The sequence below is a fragment of the Danio rerio genome, chromosome 20 (assembly GCF_049306965.1).
Source record: "Danio rerio strain Tuebingen ecotype United States chromosome 20, GRCz12tu, whole genome shotgun sequence".
In the NCBI taxonomy this organism is placed as follows: Eukaryota; Metazoa; Chordata; class Actinopteri; order Cypriniformes; family Danionidae; genus Danio; species Danio rerio.
In genome coordinates, this window is record NC_133195.1 from 31,837,605 (window position 1) to 31,865,455 (window position 27,851).

The following is a 27,851-nucleotide window of genomic DNA, read 5'->3' on the forward strand; positions in this document are numbered from 1 at the left end:
TTTTATGCGCATTTTCAAAATTTATGCGCATCATGGCGTTTCAAAAAAATGCGCATAAAATAGGTGGATGGAAACATAGCTATTGCCATATGTCTTCTGTTGTAGTTTTTGCCCTTGTTTACTGGCTTGTTGGTTGATTAGTGTGATTATTGTTTGCAGGTGTGATGTGTTACACTTACACATTGAATACTTTGTCTTCGAGGGGGTTTAAATTTGGATTCTGATTTGAAATCTTTTTTTTTAATTGTATGCATGTATCTCATATTGTCATATGTATTCTGTTGGCTTTTTTCACTTTGTTTACTGGCTTGTTGGTTGATTCGTGTGATTATTGTTTGCAGGTGTGATGTGTAGAGCTTGAGTATTTCTTGTGTTCTTTTATTTTCTTCTTTAACCTGATGAAGACCATGAAGGTCGAAACGTTAAAATAATTTGCAGATTTTCTTTTTACTTTTTTTGACAGTATTTGTTTTAATCAAGCACCTGCCTTTGAGAATCTTACATGTGCCCGCATTTTTGTTTTTTGTAATATGTTGTAATAGCCCTAGTAAACTAGAGGTGTGAACCTACACTGGTCTCATGGTTCAGTTCGGTTACAATTATCATGCCATCGATTTGGTTGGCAGCTTTCATTTTTTTCCTAGCTGGGTTCTGGTGTACTTCCCTTTCAGTGAAAGACTATTCAGCAAACTCACAAGCAGTGAACTGTGCACAGTTATCTGCTTTTTAAGTAGTTTGAGCGTTTTAAATACTCGCGGTCTCCTCCCTCGCCATTGTAAGCTACCACCATATAGCGCATATGTGATAAATGAAGTTAGTACATAATAACCGGTTATGATTATTGCTAAACCAATACTGAATTGTTTGCATCTGCATCGTGGTGCATCGAAGAAACAATTAATTAGTACCAAACACCCTTACCTGTTGCAGGAAAGATGATACACGAAAGTGTTCGTGGAGTTTGTTCCTTTTCTGGACCATTGCTGTTTATGGAGGATGAGGGAGCTCTCTGACTTCATGTAAAATATGTAATTTTTTTTAATTTATGAAGATTAATGAATAGCATCTCAGGGCTTTGAAACTACATGAGGGTGAGTAATTAATTATAAAAAAAATCATTTTGGGGTGAAAAGATTTTTTAATATGTGGGATGTCCACCTTTCTGCAGCCTTCACAGTAGCACGTAATGTAAATATTTTTTAATGAGAACTTCAATGCTAGTCTTTTCCCATGTCTTCTGATACTGAAGTTAAAGACATTCTCTTGAATTCTGTGAAGGAATATAATTGTTTGTTACTGACAGTAAAATAGGGCTTGCTTGTTGTTTATGAGAAAAATGGCCTAAATCTTCTCATGATGGCTTTATTTTATGGTTTAAAGAGGATAATAATGATGTTTATGTATTGTATTTGTAGATTAAGCCTTACTAATGTTACAAAAGTTAAACAGTCATAAACATTTTCAAATTTTACATTATTTGTTGTTTAACAAGTCACTATGCAATGCACAGGCTCAATATACTGATACACATGCATTTTCTTTATTAACTTTTGCACTATACTGTCACACTCACACACACTCAGAGGTTTGTTTTGCTTCATTAGGCCTTGGTGTATCACCAAGAACCACAGGCATTCATATTTAAACAGTATAGATCATTTCAATGTGCTGATGTCATTAGCCCATGAACATCAAACTATTTCAAAACTGTAACAAGAGGCAATTAAATTATATCTTAATGTTTTAACAGCAATCATAACATCATTTATCAATATGTGACTCTTTTTGGATTTTCGGAAGCTGTAGAAATTAAAAATGTTAAACAGGAAATACGCTGGGACCATTGTATTTGTTTACATCCCTGAAAATGATCTATATGTTTTTTTGACTCTCCCAAGTGCCAGTAGCTCCAAGGGCCACATTTCAGCTGAAAATATTCTTGAATGTTTAGCTGAAGAAAATGACTGTCCTACATCTTGGATAGCCTGAGAGAGAGTAAATTAACAGAGAATTTTCAGTTTCGGGCAAGCCACCTGTGTTTACGAGGATAATCACTAAGACAGGAATTCTGACATTATTTGGTCTGTATTTGTCCATCCAAGCCTAAGTAGACACGAAAAAGAGCTCAACGTGATTGAGTCAGGTCCAGGTGCTAACCTGCTTACAAAGATTCAACAGGCTGCAGATATTGTGGCAGGGCAGACTTCTCTTCAATCGGGCTCAGTTATGTGAGGAATGAGATTTTAATTAGGACAAAAATGTAATTGTCTCAACTTTTTTTAAAAGTCTTTTTACAACCTGTGCAGGCTCAGGTATGAGAAGGGGAGGACAGGGTTGTCAGGTTTCAGATGTTGGGCTGCCCTGTCATGTTCCTTTAGTCACAGCTCTATAGCCTTGTTATTGCACTGATTCTGATAGTGATTTTATCAGTTCTTCCCACTGCCAGGCTGATATAAAATGACATATCAGTTTCTCTCAAAGTAACATGAACTTAACAGAGACAACTTTTTTTTAAAGATGTACAAAATTGAAATGGCAGCTTATAAAATGCTGACCAAACAGATGTTCAGAGTACAGAAATTTCCTATTATCCCTGTTGCATTGTTAAAATTGACTGTGAAATTTAGAACACCTTTTTTAATTCCAAGGAATTTCCCGTGTGCCCGACATTCCACACGTTGTGTGCTCAAGAGAGCATTGGACAACACCAAACACTCCAAGTCACACTCTCCTGCACACAGGATTTGGTGTTTTTGAGCAAACACGTGCAGCTTTTTTGTCTGTGGTGCAGAAAAACACAAGAGCAAGAAAGATTATGATCCATGGTCTGTTTTAACAAGGTTTTTTTGTGGACGACTACTATCTGCTTGAATTCAGAAGGAGTCAATATTTCTAAAACCAATTATTTAAAAGTATCGTTTTAAAAGTAGGACCAGATGGAATCTGCCGACTTGTTTGCATTCACTGTGCTTATTTATCTACATTCTTACTGACTGCTGAAGGCGTAAAAACACTTTTTGAAACAAACATGAAAGTAGGGGTTCCACGTTACCGAAATCTGTTGTAAAATACCTTTGTTTTATCGTGTCTTGCAATGATTATCCATAACACTTTAACCTTACATTGTAATTCAAGTGTTACTCCTGAAACTTTGCACTGTGAACTTGTAGCGAGAAAAATAAATCTTTTGTTTGCACGTCTATTCATTGCTTTCGGTATTTGATGGTTGCCAGCTTTTCCTACCTTCATCTTTAGACTTTGTTACAAGTTATATACAGTGCATCTGGAAAGTCTTCATAGCGCTTCACTTTTTTCACATTTTTATGGTACAGCCTTGTTCCAAAATGGATTAAATTCATTTATTTCCTCATAATTCTACACACAAGAGCCCATAATGACAATGTGAACAAATTTTTTTTTAATTTGTTGCAAATTTATTAAAAAATAAAAAACCTGAAAAATCACATGTACACAAGTATTTACAGCTTTTGCCAGAAAGCTCTAAATTGAGCTCAGGTACATTCTGTTTCCACTGATCATTCTTAAGATTTTTCAGCAGCTTAATTGGTGCATCAACAAAGGATTGAGCAAAGGCGGTTAATACTTATGTACATGTGATTTTTCAGGTTTGTTATTTGAAATAAATTTGCAACAAAACATGGGGTATTGTGTGTAGAATTATGAGGAAATATATTAATTTAATCCATTTTGGAATAAGACTGTAACATGAAAAAATGTGGAAAAAGTGAAGCTTTATAAATACTTTCCGGATGCACTGTACACAAAGTACAGTAGATGCATTTGCCAAATAAATCCTGAATAGCATAGGTTCCATCCTAATGAGAAGTAAACTTTTCAAAATTTACAGAGAAAAGCAGAGAAAAAATTGCAAATGTAAATTATGTGCATTTTCATGACATAAAAGTGGCTGACTGTAGTATTGGTAACCTAGTAACAACAGTGAACAAAGTAAACATAATGGAGACAGACATTTATTTGGGTGTAATGTTTGCTATATCAGAGTTTACTAAGTAAATACATTTTCATCTCCCATTATTTGCAATAATTAAGTCCAAAACCACCACAAGTGAGCGTAGAATTTTTTTTTTAATTAATTAAGGGATTTTTGTTTAAAAGTTTAAATTTCTTTCACTTGTTTATAATCTGATACTTTAAAATGAGAATTAATACAAGATGATGCAGGTCAGCAAAAAGCATTCCCTTTATAACCAGTGAAGCTAATTTTTAATCAGGTCAGGCACAGCACAATATACTGCACCGCTCAGCAAATCTCTTATTGACATTGGACTTTTGTATTATTGGTTAAAACGAATCAATATGAGAAAGTACAGAGCTCACACTGAATGAATGCTGTTGCATTCAATGGATTGTGATTTACTTTCATTCTTTTGCAGACTCAAAAAACATGTCTTTGATTGTCTGCAATACTCTACACTACAAAATAAAATGTTAATAGAATCCTCTTACACTTTTCTCAAATCACTCACAGTCAAGACTCAGAACTACTGGAACTGCTGAAATACTTTTTAAAACTACGTCGTACAGGTGCTTTCGACAGCACTTAATGCAAGGAAATAAGAATGTTCTTAAGAAACCCTGGTCCTTTCTTTGTAATTGAGTTGGCACAGATTCTGGGTGAATAAAGTACACCTTTCATCCTAAACTCCTCCTTGACAGTTTTCCCAGCACTACTGATAAGGCCTGTGACATAATTCGCTGTACTGTAGTTAGAACCACACCTTTGCGCACTTTTATTGTAATATGTCAAGTATGCTTTCAGGCTATATGTAAAGTAACAGCAAAAATCTTTAGCAGCTTGTACAGATGTGTTGAGACCTGAATGCCACAGATGACTTTAGCTCTGCAGGATGTTGGCCAAATTTGCCAGTGTTTTTACCACACCCCAACTTTCCTGTGGAGTTATAATAAAAAAATAACAATTAAAGGCATTATTGTGAGGTTATGATCTAAGGGTCATACTGTAGGTAATGTTATTATAAGGTACAGTTCATTTTCGTAATGAGCTATGAACTAACATGTCAGCATTTGCAAGATTTATTACACAGTAGGTTAAAGGTCATTTGTAAGACTATTGTTGTTTGTTCATTGTTCATAATACAAAATAAATTACATGTTGATTATAGAAATTTATAACACAAAGCATAAAATGTGGCAATATACAGTGTTTTTTAAAAGTTTAGGGTCAGCATATACAGTTGAAGTCAGAATTATTAATCCCCTTTTGAATATTATTTTCTGTTTTTAATTATTTTCCAAATGATGTTTAACAGAGCAAGGAAATTTTCACAGTATGTCTGATAATATTTTTTCTTTTGTAAAAAGTATTATTTGTTTTATTTCAGCTGCAATAAAAGCAGTTTTTAATTTTTTTAAAAAACATTTTAAGGTCAAAATTATTAGCCTCTTTAAGCAATTTTTTGATACAGAACAAACCATCATTATACAATAAATTGCCTAATTACCCTAACCTGCCTAGTTAACCTAATTAACCTAGTTACGCCTTTAAATGTCACTTTAAGCTGTATAGAAGTGTCTTAAAAATATCAAGTCAAATATTATTTACTGTCAACATGACAAAGATAAAATAAATCAGTTATTAAAAATGAGAAACTATTATGTTTAGAAATTTGTTGAATCTTCTCTTGGTTAAACAGAAATTGGGGCTAATTATTCTGAATTTAACTGTATGTATGTGTATGTATGTATGTGTATATATATAAATAATATATATATATATTTATTGATGTAACGGTATTGTAAACGGTATTGTACGGTATTGTAAAAGGTATTGTACGGTAAACGGTATTGTACCGTCATACCGCAATAGCAATTTTTTTCAATATTACAATTGTGCACTATGTGTGCACTTGCCTGCAAGTTTGGGAATACGACTAATAACAGTCATAAGGGCTGCAGAATACAGCACACTGTTCAGATTGATGCAGACATTGACTTGTACCGCAAAGAGACCTCTATCTCACTCATGGCTTGACCCACTGCTGTCAACCTGGGCCAAGTCATGTCCCTGTCCCAGAAACCTCAGTCCCAAATAAGAGGGTTTTTTCTGTTGCAGGGGACATTGTAAATGCCCAGAGATACCAGGTTTTACCAGATTATAGTTATATCATTTTCCTTAAAACCCATCTCTATCCAAGCGAGTGAGTGAGTGATTAAATATTGAATGTGATGTGTTTTCAACAATACCAAATTGAAACTTTATTTTTTTACATGGTTTAATAATTTTTTGTTATTAAAATTGAAAAATTGAAGTTCCTGTTTCAAAGCTTACAGATAGATGGCTAATTTGTATGTCATTGATATGTTCAGTGCTAAGGTAAATAAACACTTTTGGGACTTTTTTCGAGTCTTTTCATTAGTTTTGTTTTTCCTGTAAATGATATATATATATATATATATATATATATATATATATATATATATATATATATATATAGAGAGAGAGAGAGAGAGATGTAGCGGTATCAGAATTTCACGGTACGGTAATACCTCGGTATGAATGGCACGGTACGGTATTTATTGAATCATTTACAGGAAAAAAAAACTAATGAAAAGACTCGAAAATCTGTTTTATCTAATGTGAGAGTCTGCAATAATGCTGTCTGACCAGACTGTAATCCAGTCCTATAGAAGATGACAACAACTACTTAAAAAGCTACTACAAAAAATGCTGTGTAATTGCTAAATGGTGAATGAAATCATCTGTGTAGCAAGTATGAAATTGCATAGCTCAGAATATTATATAACAGTAATACAAATGCTAAATTTATATTTTAAATCATTTTTACATTTTTATTGGAATGATTGTTGTTTTATTTATTGGTTAGAATATTTATCACTCAATTTTAACTAACTGCATAACTGAATAATTAGCCTAATTGTTAACCAGTGAAATGATTGAGGATTAGCTGATTAATTAAATGAAATTGTTAGATTATTCAATTAAACTAAAAAAAAAAGCACTAAACAGACATTTCTTAATATTATCAGTGCTGAAAATTATTATGCTGCTTTATAAGTTTGTGGAGATTTGTACAATTGTTTTAAATATTATAATTGAATTTTATTAACAAATTAAAAGTGAACGAACCACACAAATTCTACATGTCTGGTAAATTGACCAGTTTGCATTCTTCCTTGTTGATTAAAAAACATCTAATAATAATAAGCATAATAATTTTCAGCACTGATAATATTAAGAAATGTCTGTCGAGTGTTTTTTTGATGAATTGTTTAATCTCTTTTAATTAATCAGCTAATCTTCAATCATTCACTGGTTAACAAGTCGGCTTTGATTAATTATTAATTTAAATACTTGAGGAAATATTCTAACTAATAAATAAAACAACAATCATTCAGATGAATGTGAAAATGATTTAATATATGAATGTTATGTCATCTTCTATTAGACTGAATTACAGGTCAGACAGCATTATTGCAGACTCCTACACTAGATAAAACAAGATCAAAAGAGTTTGACTGCAGTTTGCTGGTACATCCGACTGATCTAAACTCACATGACAAGTCTCTGGTCTGAAAAATAAAAGTAGTCAAAATCTATTTGCATGATCTGTTTTTGCATTTATAAAGTCTGGCTATCCTTTTTGCTCTTGGCTTGTGAGGTGAAATCTGTTTCCTAAACCAACACCTTTTAACAGGACTAATAACTGATGAAGAACAAATGTACACGTCGTACTATAGTCTATGCCAAATAGACAAAGAAAGAGGTCACGGTTTAAGCACACGGGCCTAGAAGGCAGTTCATGACCTGTTCGTCCTGTAAGGCAATGACTCTGACATGCAGAGAAAACGTGTCTTTAAGATGGATTTTCAGAAGCGTAGTCATTGCTCTGCATGATTATTTGTCTCCGGTGATCTGTTGTGCTTGGATACTACAGCATCTCTGTCTCAAACCCTGCTTCTTTTGAGTAAACAAGACGGTCATGTCTAAAAATACAGACTGACCTACTGTCTGCTTTGATTGTCACAGGTTCAAGTGTCCTACAGATGAAATTCATTCTCGTTTGGAAAGCGTTACAGAACTAGTTTTATCTGATTGACAAGATTTTGATCTCTGTTGTATTTCGAACACAGTCGTTGCAACCTGAGCCAGAAGCAGCATTTATGTTGCCTTGAAAGCGGCGTCACTCGAGCCTCTAATGTGACCGCACTCGCTGCAGGGTTAATTAGGTCCAGATGCTATCGCAGAATTATCCCCGAGGGTATTGTGAGCAAAATATTTCAGTGGCAGCTCCGGCACAGATAAAGTTAATAACAGAAGGCCTCGGACTAATCGCAGAGAGCGGCTCTTCAGTTCACCCTTGGTGAGATCTGCTGGAATGTGTCCTTTTCAACACTCCTGGTGTGATCCGATCAAAATCAAAATAGTGGCGCATGTGGACGGAGTGAAGTGCTTTCTCCTCTCCCACCCTCCTTTTCCTGCTACTATGTAATGGATCTAATGATATAAAAACGGAGCAGATGGTCTGGATGTGAGTCAGATATGAAAATTAAAAAGCAATGAAAAATATCAGATTTTGTTTTCCCCTTCTGATTTCACTTTCATGTGCGAACAAAACGTTCTGCTGTGAGTTTATCTGCATGTTCCTGCTAAAACTTAGGTTATATAAAATTGATTTCCTCCACTGCCAGCGGATTCTCTCAAAGAAATGTCGCCTTTATTCTGCATCATTTTCTTATTAGTTGTGTTTCTCCACAACTAGTCTACATGGGAATAACACCATGTTGTGCTGACGATGTGCCAGTGATCTCATAATTCGTACCTTCTCTTGGCATTTGTTTTTGCTCTTTTTCCTTTCCTCTGTCCTGTGTCATTTTACATAGCATGACTAGAGATTACTAATACACAGTTGAAACGGTCATTAATATGTTTTATACAATACTTTTTAGTATGCATTTCAAAAAGCTGCTAAAAATAAAGTTTAGCCTATTAAAATTAATAGCTATTATAAAGAAATTGAATCAGTTTATCTCAACCTTTTTTTAACATGGAAATCTCAATTACACTGGACAACCAAATGCATTTGTTTAACTGTTTCAGCAGACTTGCTAATTCTCAACACTTGCCCACAGGAGGGCATTATTAATAAATAAATATACTCTATTTTTTATATTAACTTAATAGGCAAAAGCAAAGGCGACATTATCAAACAAACTAATAGTAGACTGTTTGTGTACATTGCAATTTTGTTTTTAACCAGTTTTTAAGTATAATACCAAAAATACTGATATTACTTTCTAATTTTAAGCTAACAGGTAAATCATTCCATAATTTGTCTCCCTTAACAGAGAAAACAAATTGACCAAAAAAAGGTCTTATACTTTGGAACAAGGAAGTCACCATTAGCAGTTGCTCATGTGACAGCATTGGAACATAATTATTTAAACTTTTAAGAACAAATTTAGGATAATAAAATTATATAAAACTACCAAAACTAAAAAGGTTATGTTTAAATAAATAATTTCTACAAAGTATGTTGTACACAGTAATCTCGCAGACTTTTTTCGTATATAACGCATGTTTATTTTCCTCATTTAAAATATAAAAAATGTTAACAGATTGATATTCTTCTGCTCCTATAACTCTGTGGTTAGCTGTATTAGAAAATATAAACAGATGCTTTAATATAATGTTAACATATACTTTCTATGTGAATTTACGTTTTGAGATTTTACTGCAAATGTCACATCCATAACGCTGGAATTGCACACATATTATGCAATCAAAAATATTTAGTTTTGCTTTTCTTAAAAAAAAAAAAATCATCAATAATTTATATGAAATGTTTAAACTGTAAACTGTCAATACTATTGCCTGAATTACAAAAGGAAAACAAAATATATCATTAATCACATATTGGACGAATTAAAAATATTTTAATCCTGATTTCATTAGTGTTATGTGATCTTTGCAGTTATAGCAAGTAGAATGTTTGGCTATAAAGTTGTAAAACTGTAAATTGTTACTGTCAATTCAGTTCCAATTTAGTAACTAAACTACCCATTAGGATTTTTCTTGCTATGATTTATTATTATTTCCAAACATTACTAAAATCATCCATGACAGAGTTGACAAACAATAAAACAACTTTTTATTCCCTAAAATAAACATTTAATCATTTATGTTCGCCAAAAGCGGAATTATAAAAAAAAAAAAAAATGTTTTCTATAAGATATTGGAAATTATTGCTGTTTTTAAAGAGTTTTATTCCTTAACTTTTTTTATATATAAATTTGCATGCAATATAATCCGCCATTTTGCTTTTAACGCATATAATAATCTTTACAATAACTGTAGTGTTGTCACTATGCTGGAATTTACAACTTTGAGATGATACCTTCAAATAATATCAACATTCCATACCATTTTCTATATTTTGTGATTTTAAAATATCTTAATGTTATAATTATTATTTAATGGACCAGGGACATTAGTATTTTTTTTTTATGACTAACAAACTAATTATAAAATGGCAGATTTTCTTTGCATATTAGCCTACTTGTTAGTGGTAGAGCTAATTACAATTTATAGCCAATCAAAAAAGTATTATTTCGCATATAACATGTTTTAATCGACACACACATGGCGTTTCACGTGCTTTATCATAGCGCTCTGTGTGTGTGTGCGTCGGCCGCTCCCTGAAACATCTTGAATTCTCAATATTTATTCTATTCATTATTGAATTCTGAATTTTTAATATTGTTAACCACAACAGTGAACAGTTCTCGATATTGTTTCTACAAATGACACACATAGCAGCACGCGTTTAGAGAGAGCAAAGCAAAAGCAAGATTATGAGTGGATATTTGTCGAAACATTGATGTTTTTGACACCAACTGCCTCAAAGTGCTTTTCACTCATGTTTAAATTTTGTATGTTGCACTTTGCACGAACTTTACTACTAAAACTGCCTGTGATGTATTCGTTTCTGTGCCTCATTAACAGATAGTGAACCTATTATTTGCTTTTTACGTGAGAAGAATGCTATAATGTTTAAGCGGGCCCAATACATCTCCTGATTATCCCACTAAGTGCTGCTAAACTGTTTGTGTTTTTGAAGACTTTCTATTGTATGTATTACAAATGCATAAAATGGTATTAAAGGGAAGTGCCTTTAGTAATGCATGCTCAGACGTGTGATGCGCACAGAAACCTGCGCTCTGTGCTGAATTAGTTTCACTTTCATTTTTTGCAGCCTGAATTGTTTAAAATGATTAAAACAGAATACTTTAATCAAGCTTGTAAATGAGTATGGCTTGCCAAAACATGTTTTTTTGAAGCTCATGGTCACATCTTATGCTGCTTTCTCAGTTATGAAACGCATTGCAAAAAAAAATTGTTGTTATCTGATGTAGGCCCAGGGTGGGCCAAGCTTCCCCTCATCAGCAGCAAAGAATTATTGTTGTATTGTTGAAGTGGTTAACTACAACAGCATACAGCAAATTGCCTTCTAGAGTCCAGACCAGGACACTACAATCTTTGTAATTTAAATGAATAGAAATGAAAGAGCTCTCTCATTCTCCATTGTCAGCAACATTTAAACCACAAAACGCATTGTCAAACGTGTCTAATTTTAAAAAGCTCCAAGATTTTTTGTGCATCAAAAATAACCCTGTAAGGTACATTGTCTATGTCTAGTATTATTGAGATACATGTCGTGTAGCTAACCAAATCCCAGATTTTGAATGTTGTCTCCATTGCTGAACGAATCAACAGGGAGAAAAGTGTGAAATGTCTTACTGTTCTGAACACAGGAAACACCATTCTTGCAAATGCATATGACAGAGGATGCCATCTGTGGACCCTGTGGACCTAAGCATTATCACTGATGTGTTGTTTACTGTAGTTTGCTTAGTAGAAACATTGAGATTGTGTGTTGAAATCAGCCTTAACATCAATTTCCTGAGATAAAACTTAACAAAACTTAACAGTCTGTAGCAGATTCTAGTATATAGAAATCCAGAATTCATTTAAGATCTAGAGCATTAGTTCATTCCAAAATGAAAGTTCTGTCATCATTTAGAGTTCAAAAGACTTCTGTTCATCTTCAGAACACAACTGACAATGTTTCAATAAAATCTAATGGATTTCTACCTCTCCATTGACAGCCTGTTTAACCAAAACTTTGACACTTCAAAACGTTAATGAAGGGATCATAAATAAATTCAGGTCACACTTTATTTTGATGGTCTGTTTGTTGAATTTAAGTTACATTGCATCTACATGCCCACTAATTCTCATTAGATTATAAGTAGACTGTTAGGTTAGGGTTGGGGTTAGAGTTAGTGTAAGTTGACATGTACTTGTAAAGTTTCTTAGTCAGTTAAATGTCTGTTGAAGGAGCAGTATCAACAGATATTAAGCAGACAGTCTGCTAATACTCAAATGGACCGTCAAAATAAAGTGTTACCTAAATTAATATTTACTCAGTGGTTTATTCCAAGTTTTAATTTGTATATTTATTCACCTATACATTGATCAGATTTTGGTTCATATACTTTTAAAATGACATCCAATTGAGTGGATAACATTAATTTATAAATAATAGTTATTCATTAAATTCTATGGATGATTACATTTAAATAAGCATTGCAGTTTATTCAGAAGCTTCCCTCTGGTAAGTCAGTGATTAACGTAGCAAAAAGGCAGCTGTGTTTGATTTTGGACACGGTTCAGTTTTTTTCTGGAAATTAGACATGACCAGATGACCTTCATCAAGAGACATTTTGTGCTTGGAGATGGAACAACATATTAAGGAGAATAGTCCAAGAGTGACACTTTCATGGCTTTAAAACGTATACAGTGTAACAGGGCATTTGTCAATAATTGGAACGATACTTGTTTAAAAAATCATTTAAATTTACTAGCTATTTACCTTGATTTGAGACACTGTTGAAACTGAGAAGCCCTTTTCCCCACATGCTCACAAAGTGCTTCTCAGATACGCTTCAGGAGGTGCTGGAAGTCATTTTTTCTGTAAATAACTGCAAATTACGCTGAAATATAGACCTTAGCAATTTCCTTTTTGTGTGTTTGTTTTGGCTTTAGATATAAATGTGTGGCTATAGATGAAAATGTCTTTAAGAGAGTCCTGTGGCATTGGCTCTGAGTGGAACAAAGGCATATTTGTGCTATTTTGACTCTCATCGGCTCAGAGTTTACAATTAAATGCACGAGCAATCAAGTGAAGAGTTAACATGACTCTTTTATTTTAAGCAGCTAAGATCTAAAGACACTGTTTGCAACGTGCACAATGTTAAAGTTTTCAGAAATCACATCTCCAGCCTGCCAGTTTGCGGTTCTAGCAGAGTCTGAGAATAGCAGCATGACTTTCCACATGTATTGTGTGCTCTTCGTGGTAAAGAACATGTGAATAGAAGCGAATGACTGACTTTGTGTGTTTTGGAGAGTGTATATGATTCTTAACCTCTGCTGGTCCCCAGACTGGTGGTTTTATTATGTATTTTACTCAGAATATCATCAAGGTCTGAACCCCAGAATGCTGTTTAAGACCATAAATCCACAATGTACACTTGGCTATGTTTAATGGAATTATATCTCCTGGGAGGCCTGATGTTTTTGAAGACCAAACAGATAAAATAATAGACAGTTCATTCATGTCATGTGGAACACAGGTGCATCAATTTAGCAGAGGTACATTTTACGTTTTTGTTCCAACTGCCTACACACAAATTCTGTTCATGTCACACTATTTCTGAAATGTCTCACTCAAATATACAGCAAATCTCTAAAATCAGAAGCTATTTCTCAGCCTTGAACTCAGTTTTCAACTTCATAAAACACTTTTTTTTTTCAAAATAAAACACACAATTCACTACCTAAAACACAAAAATCTAGCAGGAAACTCCTTGCTCTCCTTTTCCAAACACAACCAGTCAAAATGTTACACTTATTCACTTGATCACACACACACACAAACACACACACACACACACACTGCTTAAATTTGAAAACACTAATTTCTTAACTGATCACAAAACAATTACTGCTTTACTGCAGTAAATCTGTAGTCAAAATCTGTTCTGGGCCAAAAAAAAAAAAAAAAAAAAAAAAAAAAAACATGTTTGTCACCCATCCACAATTTGTAGTTTTGTATCTACCTCATATGTACTCATTCATTCATTCATTTATTTATTTTCTTTTTACCCCATATTTACTTTAATTTCTAAATCCAAACCTCCTCTAAAAAAAGAATAAAGAAATTCTTCTCAGCCTGGCTCTGTAAAATGTATGATGGCCAACCTGATGCCTGCATGACTCTATTTCAGGCATTAGAACCCCCCACTCAAAACCCCTCAAACACAATTGTGTTTTTACTGTATTCTGGAGAGAATACTTTTGCTTTACATATATATTTTTTTCTACATTTGTACATACAGTATGTTTATGGTTTTGTTGTATGCTACTGTATAAACCAGTAATGTTTGGCCTAAAAGAGTGTCTGTTTCTACATGTAATTGGTGTTTACAGTGTACCTGTTACACCTTTTAGCAGATTATTTTAACTGTAGAACATTGTATTGAAATGTTGATATAAGCCCAAAAAAGCAAAGAGCTTTAGATTTTGAACAACAGTGTTTATATGGTATACCTAAATATTTAGTATTGTGAAAGAAGTGTTTGCCATTTGATGAAAATGCCTTATTCTGGCATGTGTTTATGGTATTTTAAATGCAGTGATACATTTTTGAAGGAGGCAGGTGTGAGGCATTCTGAATTTTGTGTGTGCTGTTTTGAGAATTGTGTTTTTTTTTTTTGTTTTTTTTTTAAAGATGGCGCTGCTTTAAAAATGTGTGTGAGCAGTTGGTAAAAATTGTAATTTAATAAATACAACAACAAAAAATCATTGAAGATATTTGATAACTTGATAACTATATATTTTAAAAAATGATATCTACATCCAGATTTTAGGCTTGGCTCTTAAGCATCACTGACTGATGAATGAAATAAATAAATATTAGATAAACATTCCTGCACTTGAGCTGCAATAATTTTACCAATAACAACTCTTAAAAAATCAGGGTCAAATTTGTTTTTTTAAATGATTTTAAGTCTTTTATAGAGTAATTATTTGCAAAAAAAAAAGTCATTTTATTTCAATATTTTTTTTTTTTCTTGGAGTATCTTTCAGAAATCATTATTTTGGTTTGAATTTTGTGTAATGTATTCTTGCTGAATTCAATTATTCATTTATTCATTTTCTTTTTGGCTTAGGCCCTTTATTTATCAGGTGTCACCACAATGAACCACCAACTTATCCAGTATATTTTACGGTGCGAATGCCCTTCTAGCTGCAACACTGAGAAACATACATACTGTACACTCTTGCATTCACACTCATACACTACGGCCATTTTAGCTTATTCAATTCACCTATAGCACATGTTTTTGGACTGTGGGGGAAACCGGAGCACCTGGAGGAAACCCAAGTGAACATGCAAACTCCGCACAGAAATGCCATCTGTCCTAGCCAGGGCTCAAACCAGCGATCTTCTTGCTACAAGGCGGTTGTGCTACCCACTGCCCCACCATGATGCCTTTCTTAGGATTAGTTAATAGAAAGTAAATGTTCTATTATGTTTGAGGGAGCTTTAAGTGAGATTAATGTAGAATATTGTCATGCAGGAGGCACTAATAAACAGTCAAAAGGCTAGTTAATATGCAACTTGGTCCCCATCTTATTGTTATCAATAAATAAATAAATAACTGTAGTGTACAATGATTGATATAAATGTAAATCTTCACATTTGGATACCTTTGCCATCATCTAATGCTCACTAATAGTTAATCTTTAATATCTGTTAAAAAATATTCTTCAACAAAACTCAGGTTTGGGGCAACATGGTGGCTCAGCGGTTAGCACTGTTGCCTCACAGCAAGAGCGCCGATGGTTCAAGCCCCGGCTGGGTCAGTAGAAATTTCTGTGTGGAGTTTGCATGTTCTCCTCGTGCTCCGGTTTCCCCCACAGTCCGAAGACATGTGGTATATGTAAATTGAATAAACTAAATCGGCCGTAGTGTATGGGTTTGAATGAGAGTGTATGGATGTTTCCCAATACTGAGTTGCAGCTGCAAGGGCATGCACTGTTTAAAACATAAGCTGGATAAGTTGGCGGTTCATTCTGCTGTGGCGAACCCTAATAAATAAAGAGACTAAGCTAAAAAAAAAAAAAAGATAACTCAGACTTCACTTGTAACTTTAAAGCAACAATTTTTATTTTTGTGTGTGTGTTTTATTTATAATTTAACTAATTCAATTATTTACACAAAAAGGTATATAAAAAGTCACTGTAGAAGGTTTCTCTGTGGAGTTTGGGTGGTCGCAAGCACTATAGTCGTAGCTACTAGAAGTGTTTTACCACAGACTGTTCCTTATTTCCAGAGAATCCCACACCTTTCCAGACGGTAGCCTTTGAACTCAGCACTCAGTACCGCTAATTGCAAATTCACATGGCTGAAGCTGCCATCTGTCTGTGGGTCCTCCTCAGCGCTGCTCTTCGTGTAATAGAAGCCATGTGTTTGTGTTATACGTTATTGCCATACCTGTCTGTTTCTGTCTCGCTCACCCTCTTGCTGGACCATTTACTTTGATATTCACAGCACAGAAAAACCATTGACTGGACCATGTCAAAGACAAATTCTACCTCTGGTCTTGTTGATGGAAAAGATGTCCAAAATTGAATACTTGCACAGTTTCATGTAATAAAAGATTGATGTAATGTATATTCTGAGGTTCATATGGGACATTGTGTGTTGACAGTATAAAGCCTGTTTTGAGCTAAGTTTTGTCTGACATCTTTGTAGCTTAGGGCTCTTTTTGTGACCTAAAATAGGTTGAGACATGTATCACCTTATACCCAATATATCTCACCTATAGCATGATAATGTTTCCATTTACAGAATGTTCATTGATTCATGTGAATATACACTTGTCTGACCATTATTACAATACAGTCTTACACCTACTGGCACAAATCTCGTTGTCTATCCCAGTTGTAAGAGCTACAAATAATAACTTGACTTCTAGTTTGGTGAAGGAAAAATCAGGGTTTGGGGTTACATTCAGTATGGGGGAGTGTTAGAGATCTGCAGAGTGGATGGCAACATCAACAGCCTGAGACTCCTTCTCATACTTCAGCCTCCACATCAAAGTTCCTAAGAGCAAAGAAGGTCAAGTTGCTCCAGGATTGGCTAGCCCATTCACCAGACATGAACATTATTGAGCACGTCTAGGGAAAGATGAATGAGGAGGCATTGAAGATGAATCCAAAGAATCTTGATGAACTCTGGAAGTCCTGCAAGAACTCTTTCTTTGCCATTCTAGATGACTTTATTAATAAGTTATTTGAGTCACTGCAGAAATGTATGGATGCAGTCCTCCAAGCTCATGGGAGTCATACACAATATTAACTCTTTTTTTTTTTACTGCACCATGACTTTATATTCTATACTGTACATTATTTCTGTTAAGTGACAGGACTTTTGTCTAAGCAAAGTCAGACCTGACTGTCCCAATTAATTAATTAAAAATCAAGGCATGATCATATTTTATTATGGTAAAATCAGCGTAATCTACAGTAGAGGCCTTTGCCTTTTATGTATAAGCTACTTCTGTTAACAAATTATCAACTAGAAGTCATGTTATTATTTGTTGTTCCTAAAACTTGGATAGGCGACAAGACTTTTGTCAAGTAGTGTACAGATTCAAAATGTTTTCCCATCAGAGAGCTTAAAATTAATATTTCACCAGTTTGGTCCCCTGTAGAGGAATGTAGGTTAGCTGACCATAACCTTGACCTCATTTTCATAGTCTTGTTTTAGAAGTCTGAGGTTTGCATATAAACTTCCTTACAAGAACATATTACTGCCAGTAAAAGTCCTACACCTGTTAGTTTAATATTAGCCAAAGGGAGAGTCATTCAGGTTTAAAATTAGACTAGGTAGCTACCGTGCGCATGTTCATCATTTGCATTTTCTATTATATCTAAAATGCTGAGGCCTTTTTTATTCACAGTGCTGTCTCGTATTAACGAATTGTTTTGCACAAAGATCTGTTCAAGTCTCCACATGTTCTTCAGAGCTTAGCTTGGCTTTTTCTTTTTTCTTTTTTTAAATCATTATAGACAAAACCTGAGTTAGGCCTGTGAAAGCTTTGTTTCCTGTTAAACAAAGTTTGTTTTGTTTTGGGTTTTTTCCAGAATGGGGAACTCCTCTTTGGAAGAGCCTCGCATACTTTAGGCCTATTGTGACCAGATGTCCGTGTCAGATTAAGCAGTAACTTATAACCAGGTGTGGAAATGTAGCGCTGCAGTCTTTTTCATTACACTTAACATATGTTACTGGTCCATATGGGTAAGGTCACCACTAATTACACTTCACATAAATTCACATTAGGTCATTTTTGTTTAATGCAATTATATAAATGCATTTGGTGATTCAGCATTGTGAAATTATATATCAGGTTATTTTTTATTGCTAACCATAATTGATTATTAGAAGCAGTATATGTAAAAATTTGTGGTCAAGGGCTGTTTCTGAATATACATCCTTCAGTAATCTTGCATCCAGTTTTCAGAGTTGAAGTTCAGTTTGGTTTAATTCAGTGTGGTTTAATTTTTACTGCTGAAAGTCCAAACACTTAAGTGCAAATCCATTAATGTGCAACTCCACAAATCCCAAACCAAGCAAGCAAGAAAATATTTAGCGTAGCTGCTGTTAATTGTTGTTTAAACAAAAGATGCAAAAATGAAGTTTTTATAATAAACAAGTTATATAAACAAACATAAAAACAAACATGTGAAGCATATGTGTGTATTTCTAGCAAAATGTCGGGTGCATTAAGACAGGAGAAGTGCATCCTACAGACTTAAATCTGGTTTTGAACTGAGAGGGTTTGTCTGAGCTTTGGACATTATCAGGAAGGCTATTCCAGAGTTTAGGAGCCATAAATGAGAAGGCTCGACCTCTTTTAGTAGACTTTGCTATTCTGGGTACTATATAATGAAAAGGGAAAAAACAACAAATCGTTGTACGAATGCTGTAATATTTAAATTTTTTTTTTTATTTAAAACACATGAAGGTCACATGACCATCTGCAAGAATGCAGCATCTCATTTTCCCACAGGATGCTGTGTGTTCTCGCAGTTCTTTCTTTCAAGGTTACCAAGAACGTTCTCCATGAGAATGCAAGTCCTATCTCTGCATTCATGGAATTAAGAAACAGTCAATGTGTTCATTTGTTTTATTTAGCAAAGATACTTTTTAATTTTTTTTTATTTAGCAAAGATATATTAAATGAAATCCAAATTAACAATTTTTATTTTGCTAGTGCATGTTCTTAGCCTTTTTGTGTGTTTTTGTTGTTGTTGTTTTTGTTAATCTATAATCAAAATCTAACCCTTTGTTTGTCTCTGGGATGGCAGTCCTTCTCTATTGGTATAATTTTGACAGCTTGGGGGCGAAATATGCTTAGAAATATGCTCTTTCATTCGTTAGTTTGATGTGACTGAAAGTTGGAAATACATCATTAAACTGAAATAAAAATATACAGCAACTTCAAATAATCTTACATGCCATGTTAGATATCACAATTCTTCTGTTTCTGAAAGTCAGTTATAAAAATATAAACAATTTTCAAGCAATAGCCCTAATAAAAACTTTAATAAAACTAATAAAAAGTTTTTCAAGTTTGTAGATGTTCTAATAAAAAGAGTAATAATCAAACTGTACAAATAAATAGTTAACAGAATTACTCAGTCAAGAGCAATGAGAGATTTTCCCTTTTTGTTAAATAAACATTAACCATACAGAAGTTGGTAAATTAGTATATGTCCAATAATGATACACATCCAATTTCTTTCTCAGTTGCTTGCTTAAAGTTGTATTGACATATTTTTGTGTTTGTCTGTCCAAGAGCTAGATGACATAAATTAAAAGTCAATTTCTGTTAAAAACTACATGAAGAAAATATATGAAGTACAGTAGCTAATCTCAAAGTCGTTTCCTTAACTCTTGAGACCACATTAACAAACAGAAAATCTCATGCTAACATGTTTCTCTTTAAAGACTTAGCACCAAAATTTATCATTTTATCTGTGAAATGTTCTTGGCGTTCCTTATACATTTCCACGTTACCAGTTGAAGGCCCAAAAAAACTTGCAGCTTTCTGAAGCCATCACTGAAATATGGAACATGTTGTGTTGAATAATGATGGTGTTTAAGGCAATCTGGCTGCCGAGTTCATGGTTTGTGCCTGCTGGTTCTCCTGACTCACTCGCAGTACAGTATGTGCAGATGTTCTCCAATGTGAATATGCACCTTGTGTCCTTTCCTTGATCTTTTCTATTTGCTCATATGCCTGGAATGACCCTCTGTTTTACCGGCCTGCACTTATATAATGTATTAATCTAATTTATTTATCTATTTGGTATTGTGTAGTAGGGTTGCACAGTTTACCGGTACTATGGTAGTATCGCAATACTATGGCTCCAAAATACTGGCGGTGCTGCTGTAGTTTGTAAATGGTAGTATATCGTCATTAATGGTCGATCTACAAAAGATAATGTTGCATGTGGAAAGGTCACTAAAATGCTCTCATGTTTGTGCAACAATAAACCATTTTATTTTAATAGTTTCTGGAACCCTTTAAGGTTGCACGTTTTCTGACGTTTCGAACGCACATATGAATCGGTTCATTTCTGCTCCTGTAAATATGATTTAGCAGCTACAACAACTGCGACAATCTCTTAAAAAGAATGACTCACAAAGTGAAATTTTAAATGACTTTGGATTGTTACCTGATAAGAGTGAAAAAAAAACAATAGATGAAAAACTCAAAATAGCAACAGGAAATATTGAGACAATTTTTGACCACTTCATATAGCCTATAATTGTGTTGGAAAAATGCTCTTTTTGTAACAAAGTTTATTTGGTATAATTAGTATCTTTATTTAAATGTATGTTTTTTGTTGGTCAGTTATCTACAAAATATACCAAAAAAAAAAAAAAGAATAAATTTTAGGTGAAATGCCGAGCAAATAATACTTTATTCAAGAAGGGAATTATGAACTAACTTCAAGTAGGCCTGTTATATAAAATATAGTATTTCTGACAATTTACTCTATAATTTGAGGTATGCAATAGGGCAAAGCAGTGGCGCAGTAGGTAGTGCTGTCGCCTCACAGCAAGAAGGTCGCTGGGTCGCTGGTTCGAACCTCGGCTCAGTTGGCATTTCTGTGAGGAGTTTGCATGTTCTCCCTGCGTTCGTGTGGTTTTCCTCCAGGTGCTCCAGTTTCCCCCCCGGTCCAAAGACATGCTGCAGGTGAATTGGGTAGACTAAATTGTCCAAAGTGTATGAGTGTGACAGGCCGGCCGGAATGTGTAAAAAAGTCATTATCATATGGACAAGTCTAAATGGAGGACTTGTTCCAAAGAGCCACTAAGGCCAAAGAATAAGAAGAGTTACATTATCACAATACTACTTGGTATCATGATACTTCAGCTGGTATAGTATCGTAACATAAATTAATGGTATCGGGACAACCCTATTCTGTAGTCTGTTATTCATTTTGTAATCATTTAAATCACCTTACACCATTAGACATTTTGTTGTATTTTGCTTTAACTTATTGACAGCACTGTTGCCAGCAAGTTACCACAACTGCCCCTTTACAGTAACCTACATGTAAATGTGTTTTACAGTAGCAGGGCCCTACCGCAATTTCATTTTACAGTAGAATAGCCTTACTGCAACTTATTTTTATAGTAAAATGTCCTAAATTAATTTGAAGTTAATTAATAATTTACATTAATTTTACAATATGACAATTTTTACAGTACTTATACTGTAATTTTTATGCATTTTACACTAGCAGTGCAAAACTTTTAATTTTACTATTGAATTCCAAATAAGTGAAATTATTTTTATTAACTGTCTAATTTTGTCTTCAACTACAGTAGCAGTACTTGACTACTTTGATAACAGCAGAATACTGCAATATTCCTAATATGCATTAAATTACTGTTAAAGTTCTAAAATGACTCACAATGCTGCGCATATGACTGTAGTGAACTCAAAAAATGTATGTGGTATTTTACTGAGTGTTACTGCAATGAATAACTGTAAAAATGCAGCAGTCTAACAGTGTACTTTACTCTATTGAATTATTTCCATGAACTATTTAACTCTTTGACTGACAATTATTGAAACAAGACACTGCAGGTGAATGGGGTAGAGATAAGTATCACCTTTTTCCTCTAGTTGTACACGTCTCAGTGATATCCTTCATAATATAGATAGAAATAAACAAGACTGTTGGTAAAATGGTTTTTGTAAAATGTTATGACCCAATACAAGAGAAAAATAATAATACTTCTGAGAAAGTCTGCTTTAAAGTATGTGTTGGAAATAATCTACTTACACAAACTAATAATGTGCAACAAAAGAAACACTTCTAAGTGTATTTTGGATATTTTCTTTATTCTATAATGATTTTTTAAATATGTACAATATTCTAATAAAGCAGTTCATAACACAACGTTTTTTTGCCTCTTATCTTAGAAGTTTAATCTATCATGTTTAACCTATCACGTCAAATTGATTTATTTTTTAATACTGAAAAAAACACTCAATTCTTCACAGGTCTGTGGCCTGTGTATGCCTGATACTCATGGGAACAGTAGAGATGATGGGTACGGGCTCAGTCAGACAGTGCAGACGAACTGGCGCTGTTTTTGTCCTGGTGACTCCATGACAGAAGTTGAGAGCTCACCAAGACCTTCGTCTGGGAGAGCTGCCAAAAATGGTCAGAGTGAGATACACTGTCAGCACTAGCTTTCTGCCCTGCTCCACCAATAAACCCATCCACTTTCACTTAACAAGACTTCAGAGTTACACTACCGTTCAAAAGGGGTCAGTATGATTTTTAAAAGTTTTTAAACAGGGGTGCCAAAACTTTTTCGTATGAAGGGCCAAAAACCAAATATTGAGAGCCGTGGACCATTATACTAATGACGTTTAATTTTAAACGATATCTCAATACAAAGAAAAACCTTTATAACACAGTGGAGTTCAATGCTAAATACACTAGTCAAGCAGAACCTGGCTTTGACTTTTATTTGCTCACTGATGTCTCTGCATTGTTCTCTATCCGTTGGGTGACAGTAAGTGTTTTTTTTAAAGTACGTTTTGAACAAAACAAACAAACAAACAAACAAACAAACAAACAAACAAACAAAAAGAGGACATTAAATTAGAAATTACAGACTCTAAACCATCCTCATCATTCACCCTCTCAGATGGGATAGTGGGCCCAATCAAAGGTTACCATGGGCCACCTTTGGCCTGCAGGCCCTGGTTTGGCCATCTCTGTTTTAAAATAGGCTTTTGCTCACCAAGGCTACATTTATGTAATTAAAAATACATTACAAATTGTAAAATTGCACTATAAAATGTTATTGTACTATAAAATAACTTCAAAAATAGTTTGATTAAAAAAAAGTGATTATTATTATTATTATTATTATTATTATTATTATTATTTAATGGTAATACAATAATGAATGGAGTAATAATTTCATTTTAAACTACATACAATAAGCAGCTATTTAACATTTTAATAAATATTTACCAATTTAACAATTTTTAGTGAATGGAACAGAATAATTTTATTTAAAAAAATAATTAACCCCATACTTTTGTATAAGTCTTGAGTGAAGTAAATAGTATTTGATAAGTAATTGATCAAATTTGATCAAATTGATGCATAACACACTGTACTTAGACCTGCTTTCAGAAAATACAGCATATATTGAAACTGACTTTTTACAAAAATATTTTGTCCAGGTAATTTAGTTATTTTATAACTATAATTTATACAGTTGAACACAATTTTTATTCAAATATTTCTCATGTTTTGTTGAACACATTTTTACATAATATTGTTCATAACTAATTTCTAATAACTAATTTATTTTGTTTTTGCCATTATGACAGTTCATAATATTTTACTTACTAGTTTATACTGTATACTAGTTTTTTTAATCTTGAAGTGCACTTTAAAGGTTTAACTAGTCAAGTTGGGTTTAGTAGGCAACAGTGGTGTTTTCTGTAGCCAATCAAAAACTAATCATATTAAAGGGGATAATAATCCTGACCCGAAAAATAAATATTTAAAAAAGGTTTGTGTTCTAGCCAAGATTAAAAAAAGAAAAGGTTCCTCAAGAAAAATATCAATAATTGAAAAAAAAAAAAAAAAAACTGAAAATGCCACTGCTCTGTTAAAAACTCACTTTGGAAATACTTGAAAAAGATTTTAAATTTCATAATTTTGCCTAAATTAATCCAATAATCTGCAAAAACAGAATATGTAATTTTACTTAGGCAAAATGGTATCATGCTTAGAAAATTATACATAGATTCTTCACATTAGCACTTAATGGGAACTTCTAAAGTATTTAATATTAATAAATGATAAAATAAACAAATAAATTTTGATATGATTATAATATGACGTATTTAAAGTTGTTTAATATAATAAATGTATTCATCAATCTAAACTTAATGCATGTGTGAGTGTGTGTCTTTTGGACACAGTGTGATCTTCTCTCTGTTGTAAAAAAAAACAAACATATTTTTCTGTCTGCTTCAACTGACTAGTACTTTCCCTGTGCTGTTTGTCCAATCTTGCTGTTTTTTGCTCTCCTGCCCATGAGTTGTTCAGCATGCCAGTCCTTACAGCTTCGTTCCTCTAGCAACAAACCCCTCAGCATGTTTGTTTGTCAAAAATACTAAAGTCAGTCGAGGTCAATGCAAGCCTTCACCTCTGTCAAAATCTTCCTCTGTCAATGCATCACAAAACTGCGTCACAAAGTAGGCAAGCTATGAATTTAAACATGAGCACACTCATCTGCTAAAAGACAATGTTCTGGGATGGTGGTGAACAGCTTTTCTGTTCTCATTGCAAGATGTGATGAATTATCTTGTCAGGCAGATGAGTAAGATTGGGCATCTGTTTAAGCTCCAGGGCCTCGTTTATAAACGCACGTACAATCAGATCCATGAATTGGAGCCTAGATTAACACTGAGCAGAAAATGTGAGAGTTTTTTAAGGAAGAGAAGTATGCGTGCAAACATTTTATGTCTGCTGACAGGGAGTTGTTCAAGTTCAAGAGAGTTATTGAATGAATTAATAAATTAAATATGGGCAATTTGTTATTCATTTGAATCCTTTTTGTGTGGTCACCCATTTATATTCATATATATATATATATATATATATATATATATATATTTTTTTTTTGTAATTCCCTGTATTCGAGCCTCTTGCCTTTTTAAGTGTCTTTGCTAACAATTTTGTCTGAAGAAATACTGTTGTGAGACTTAAATTATAACTTAAAGTCCTTGTGATTTTTTTTTTTTTTTACAATGGTTATATTGCTAGCTCATATTGTTATCATTTAGGTGAACAATTAATCTATGCAAGTGAATCCACTTAAAGAACAATATTTATTTTGGTAATCTTCATTCAAATCTGACTATTTCCTTCTGCATGTTGATGTCAGTTTGACAGTTACAGCCATAATATTCTTAACCCCTCTTTCCGTTAGATCTACAGGGGAATGATGCACAAAAAGAAATCCCCGCCCTGCCCCTTCTCAATATTTTTATTTCAGATAAAATTAAAAAAACATACTAAAATAAAAGTTTCAGCAACTTTTGGTTCATGCGGTCTTTAAAATGACTGTTTTGTCTTTGAATGTATTTTTAATATGTATTGCTGAAATTGTATTTGCAAATTAGGCATTATTTAATTAGATATGCCCTATTTGACACACTTCTTTAGGACAAAAATTTGAACATTGGATCAAGTCAGTATTAAAAGTCAAGGCTTTTTACAGAGAGGTTTTTAGGACTTTATTTTTTTTTCAGGCAATAATTCAGAAATACTGCAAGAAGAAAATGCATTTACAAATGAATAAAACTCTGTAGTGTTGGTGTATGTATTGCTGTGTGTAAGGACTGCTGAATTGGAAATGTTTAGTGACATACATTGAAAAGGAACACAGAAGAAACACCAAAAAGTGTTAAAGTTTTAATCTTTAAAATAAAAAAACTTATGAAATGCAAACAAAAAAGTGCCCAAAACATCAATATCGACAGGTGCATAAAACTGTGTTTTGCCTACAGTATATGATCATCTGTATACAAACAGACAGAAGTCTTGTAACATTCAAAATTTTGAGGTTTAATTTCTTATTTTATTTTCTCAAGTGGTTATAGGAACATTTAGGAAATTATCTTTCACGTTTTGGGTGCTTGTACACGTGTCTTTATAAATGAGTCCCCTGCTGTATTAAAAACAGGAGCCACGTCCATTTGGAAAATGAGTGTTTTCTTACTCTACCCACACCTTTTCCTTTTTCTGCTAGTAGTGCTATGTTGGCTCGGACCCTGAAAAAATGCATTTCTGTGCTTCTTCTACGCACATCTGAAGTTCTTCATATACTTTAAGACAAAATTATACCAACAAAGTTTCAGACATAACATCTCAAAACTCAGGACTCCTAGTCTAATGGTAAATAACATGGCCTAAATAATAAAATATGGCCTAAAATGACCTAAAAATAATATTTTGTGACATTTTTCAATTGTTGGTGACTATTTACCAGCAAAAAATTGTTTTTGAGCACTTTTTTTTACCAGCCATCAAACTGTATGTGCACTATTAAGTGAAGTTTCATAAACTAATTTCGAGAGGAGCACGTGATATGATTGTGCACCGCTGGCCACTCATCCGTAATCAGTAATAATCCAATCAGAATGATCCTAGCTTAGTATAAATGGATCACTTTCTCCCCATTGCACTATCTTCATTTTGGAAGAATGCTTCCCGCTACAAACGCTCCAGCATTTAAACTACGCTTCAGCATCATTCAACCTTCTGGCATGGAAGAACAAACAATCAACAACAACAACTTCTCCAACCAGAACCCCGCTCTCCCCTTAACTCCAGCAGCTGCCTCGCCAGCAATCGAGCCAGAATCCCCGCAGGAAGCCGGCATATCAACTCTTCCATCTTCTACTTCATCTGCCCTTCACTACACAAGCCACAACTTCGTCTAAACTTATGACGCCGGCGATTCAAGCCACCGGAGAGAAGCCGAACTCACAGATCACCTAACGTTAACGGTCCACTTTCGGTAACGTGCATGCTTTAAAGGGAAGTCTGGCGAGATCAGCGTGAATAGAACGCTTTAAATGAAGAACTCACCTCTCAGCCTCCCGCTGGTCAGCAGATCCATAACATTCTGACAGCTGAAATAGTTCGAAGGCAAATGACCAGGCAATCTAATCCATAAACATTATTCCATAACACCTTCATTCGTCGATATACATCCATGAAAAGGTGCACTGATATCCAAACCAGCTGCTGGTGAGAGTGGAGCCATACTTTCACGCATAAACATTGTAGCGATCTGATCTACAAAATGGCCGCCGGCATTTGCACTCTGAACTCTTGACCGTGACTCCAAGGAGCCAATAGCTTAAAGGGGAAGTATCACCATCCAATGAGCTTTCCAAAACTGGAGACGGTCCCGCCTTCTCTCCCGACAAATTCATGAATGGAATGCTTGCAGAGACTTTGATTCCGGCCAAATAATCATGTTGAGATTATAGACATGTTACTTATCATGGATGGAGTAAAGCCATGATAAACATTACATTCACACAGTTCCTATTAAGTGGCAACA

The 27,851-nt window shown here is 33.9% G+C and overlaps 2 long non-coding RNA genes across 2 annotated transcripts; both read right to left on the bottom strand.

Moving 5' to 3' along the window:
- Positions 1-513: 513 nt before the first annotated feature.
- On the bottom strand, positions 514-27,577 carry LOC141379291 (uncharacterized). The gene is made up of 2 exons (XR_012395817.1): positions 27,371-27,577; positions 514-2,780 (listed from the first exon to the last, which is right to left on the bottom strand). It is a non-coding gene; the product is annotated as an uncharacterized lncRNA (long non-coding RNA).
- Positions 14,229-18,686, bottom strand: LOC141379290 (uncharacterized). Its single transcript, XR_012395816.1, has 2 exons — positions 16,079-18,686; positions 14,229-15,494 (listed from the first exon to the last, which is right to left on the bottom strand). It is a non-coding gene; the product is annotated as an uncharacterized lncRNA (long non-coding RNA).
- Positions 27,578-27,851: the final 274 nt, after the last annotated feature.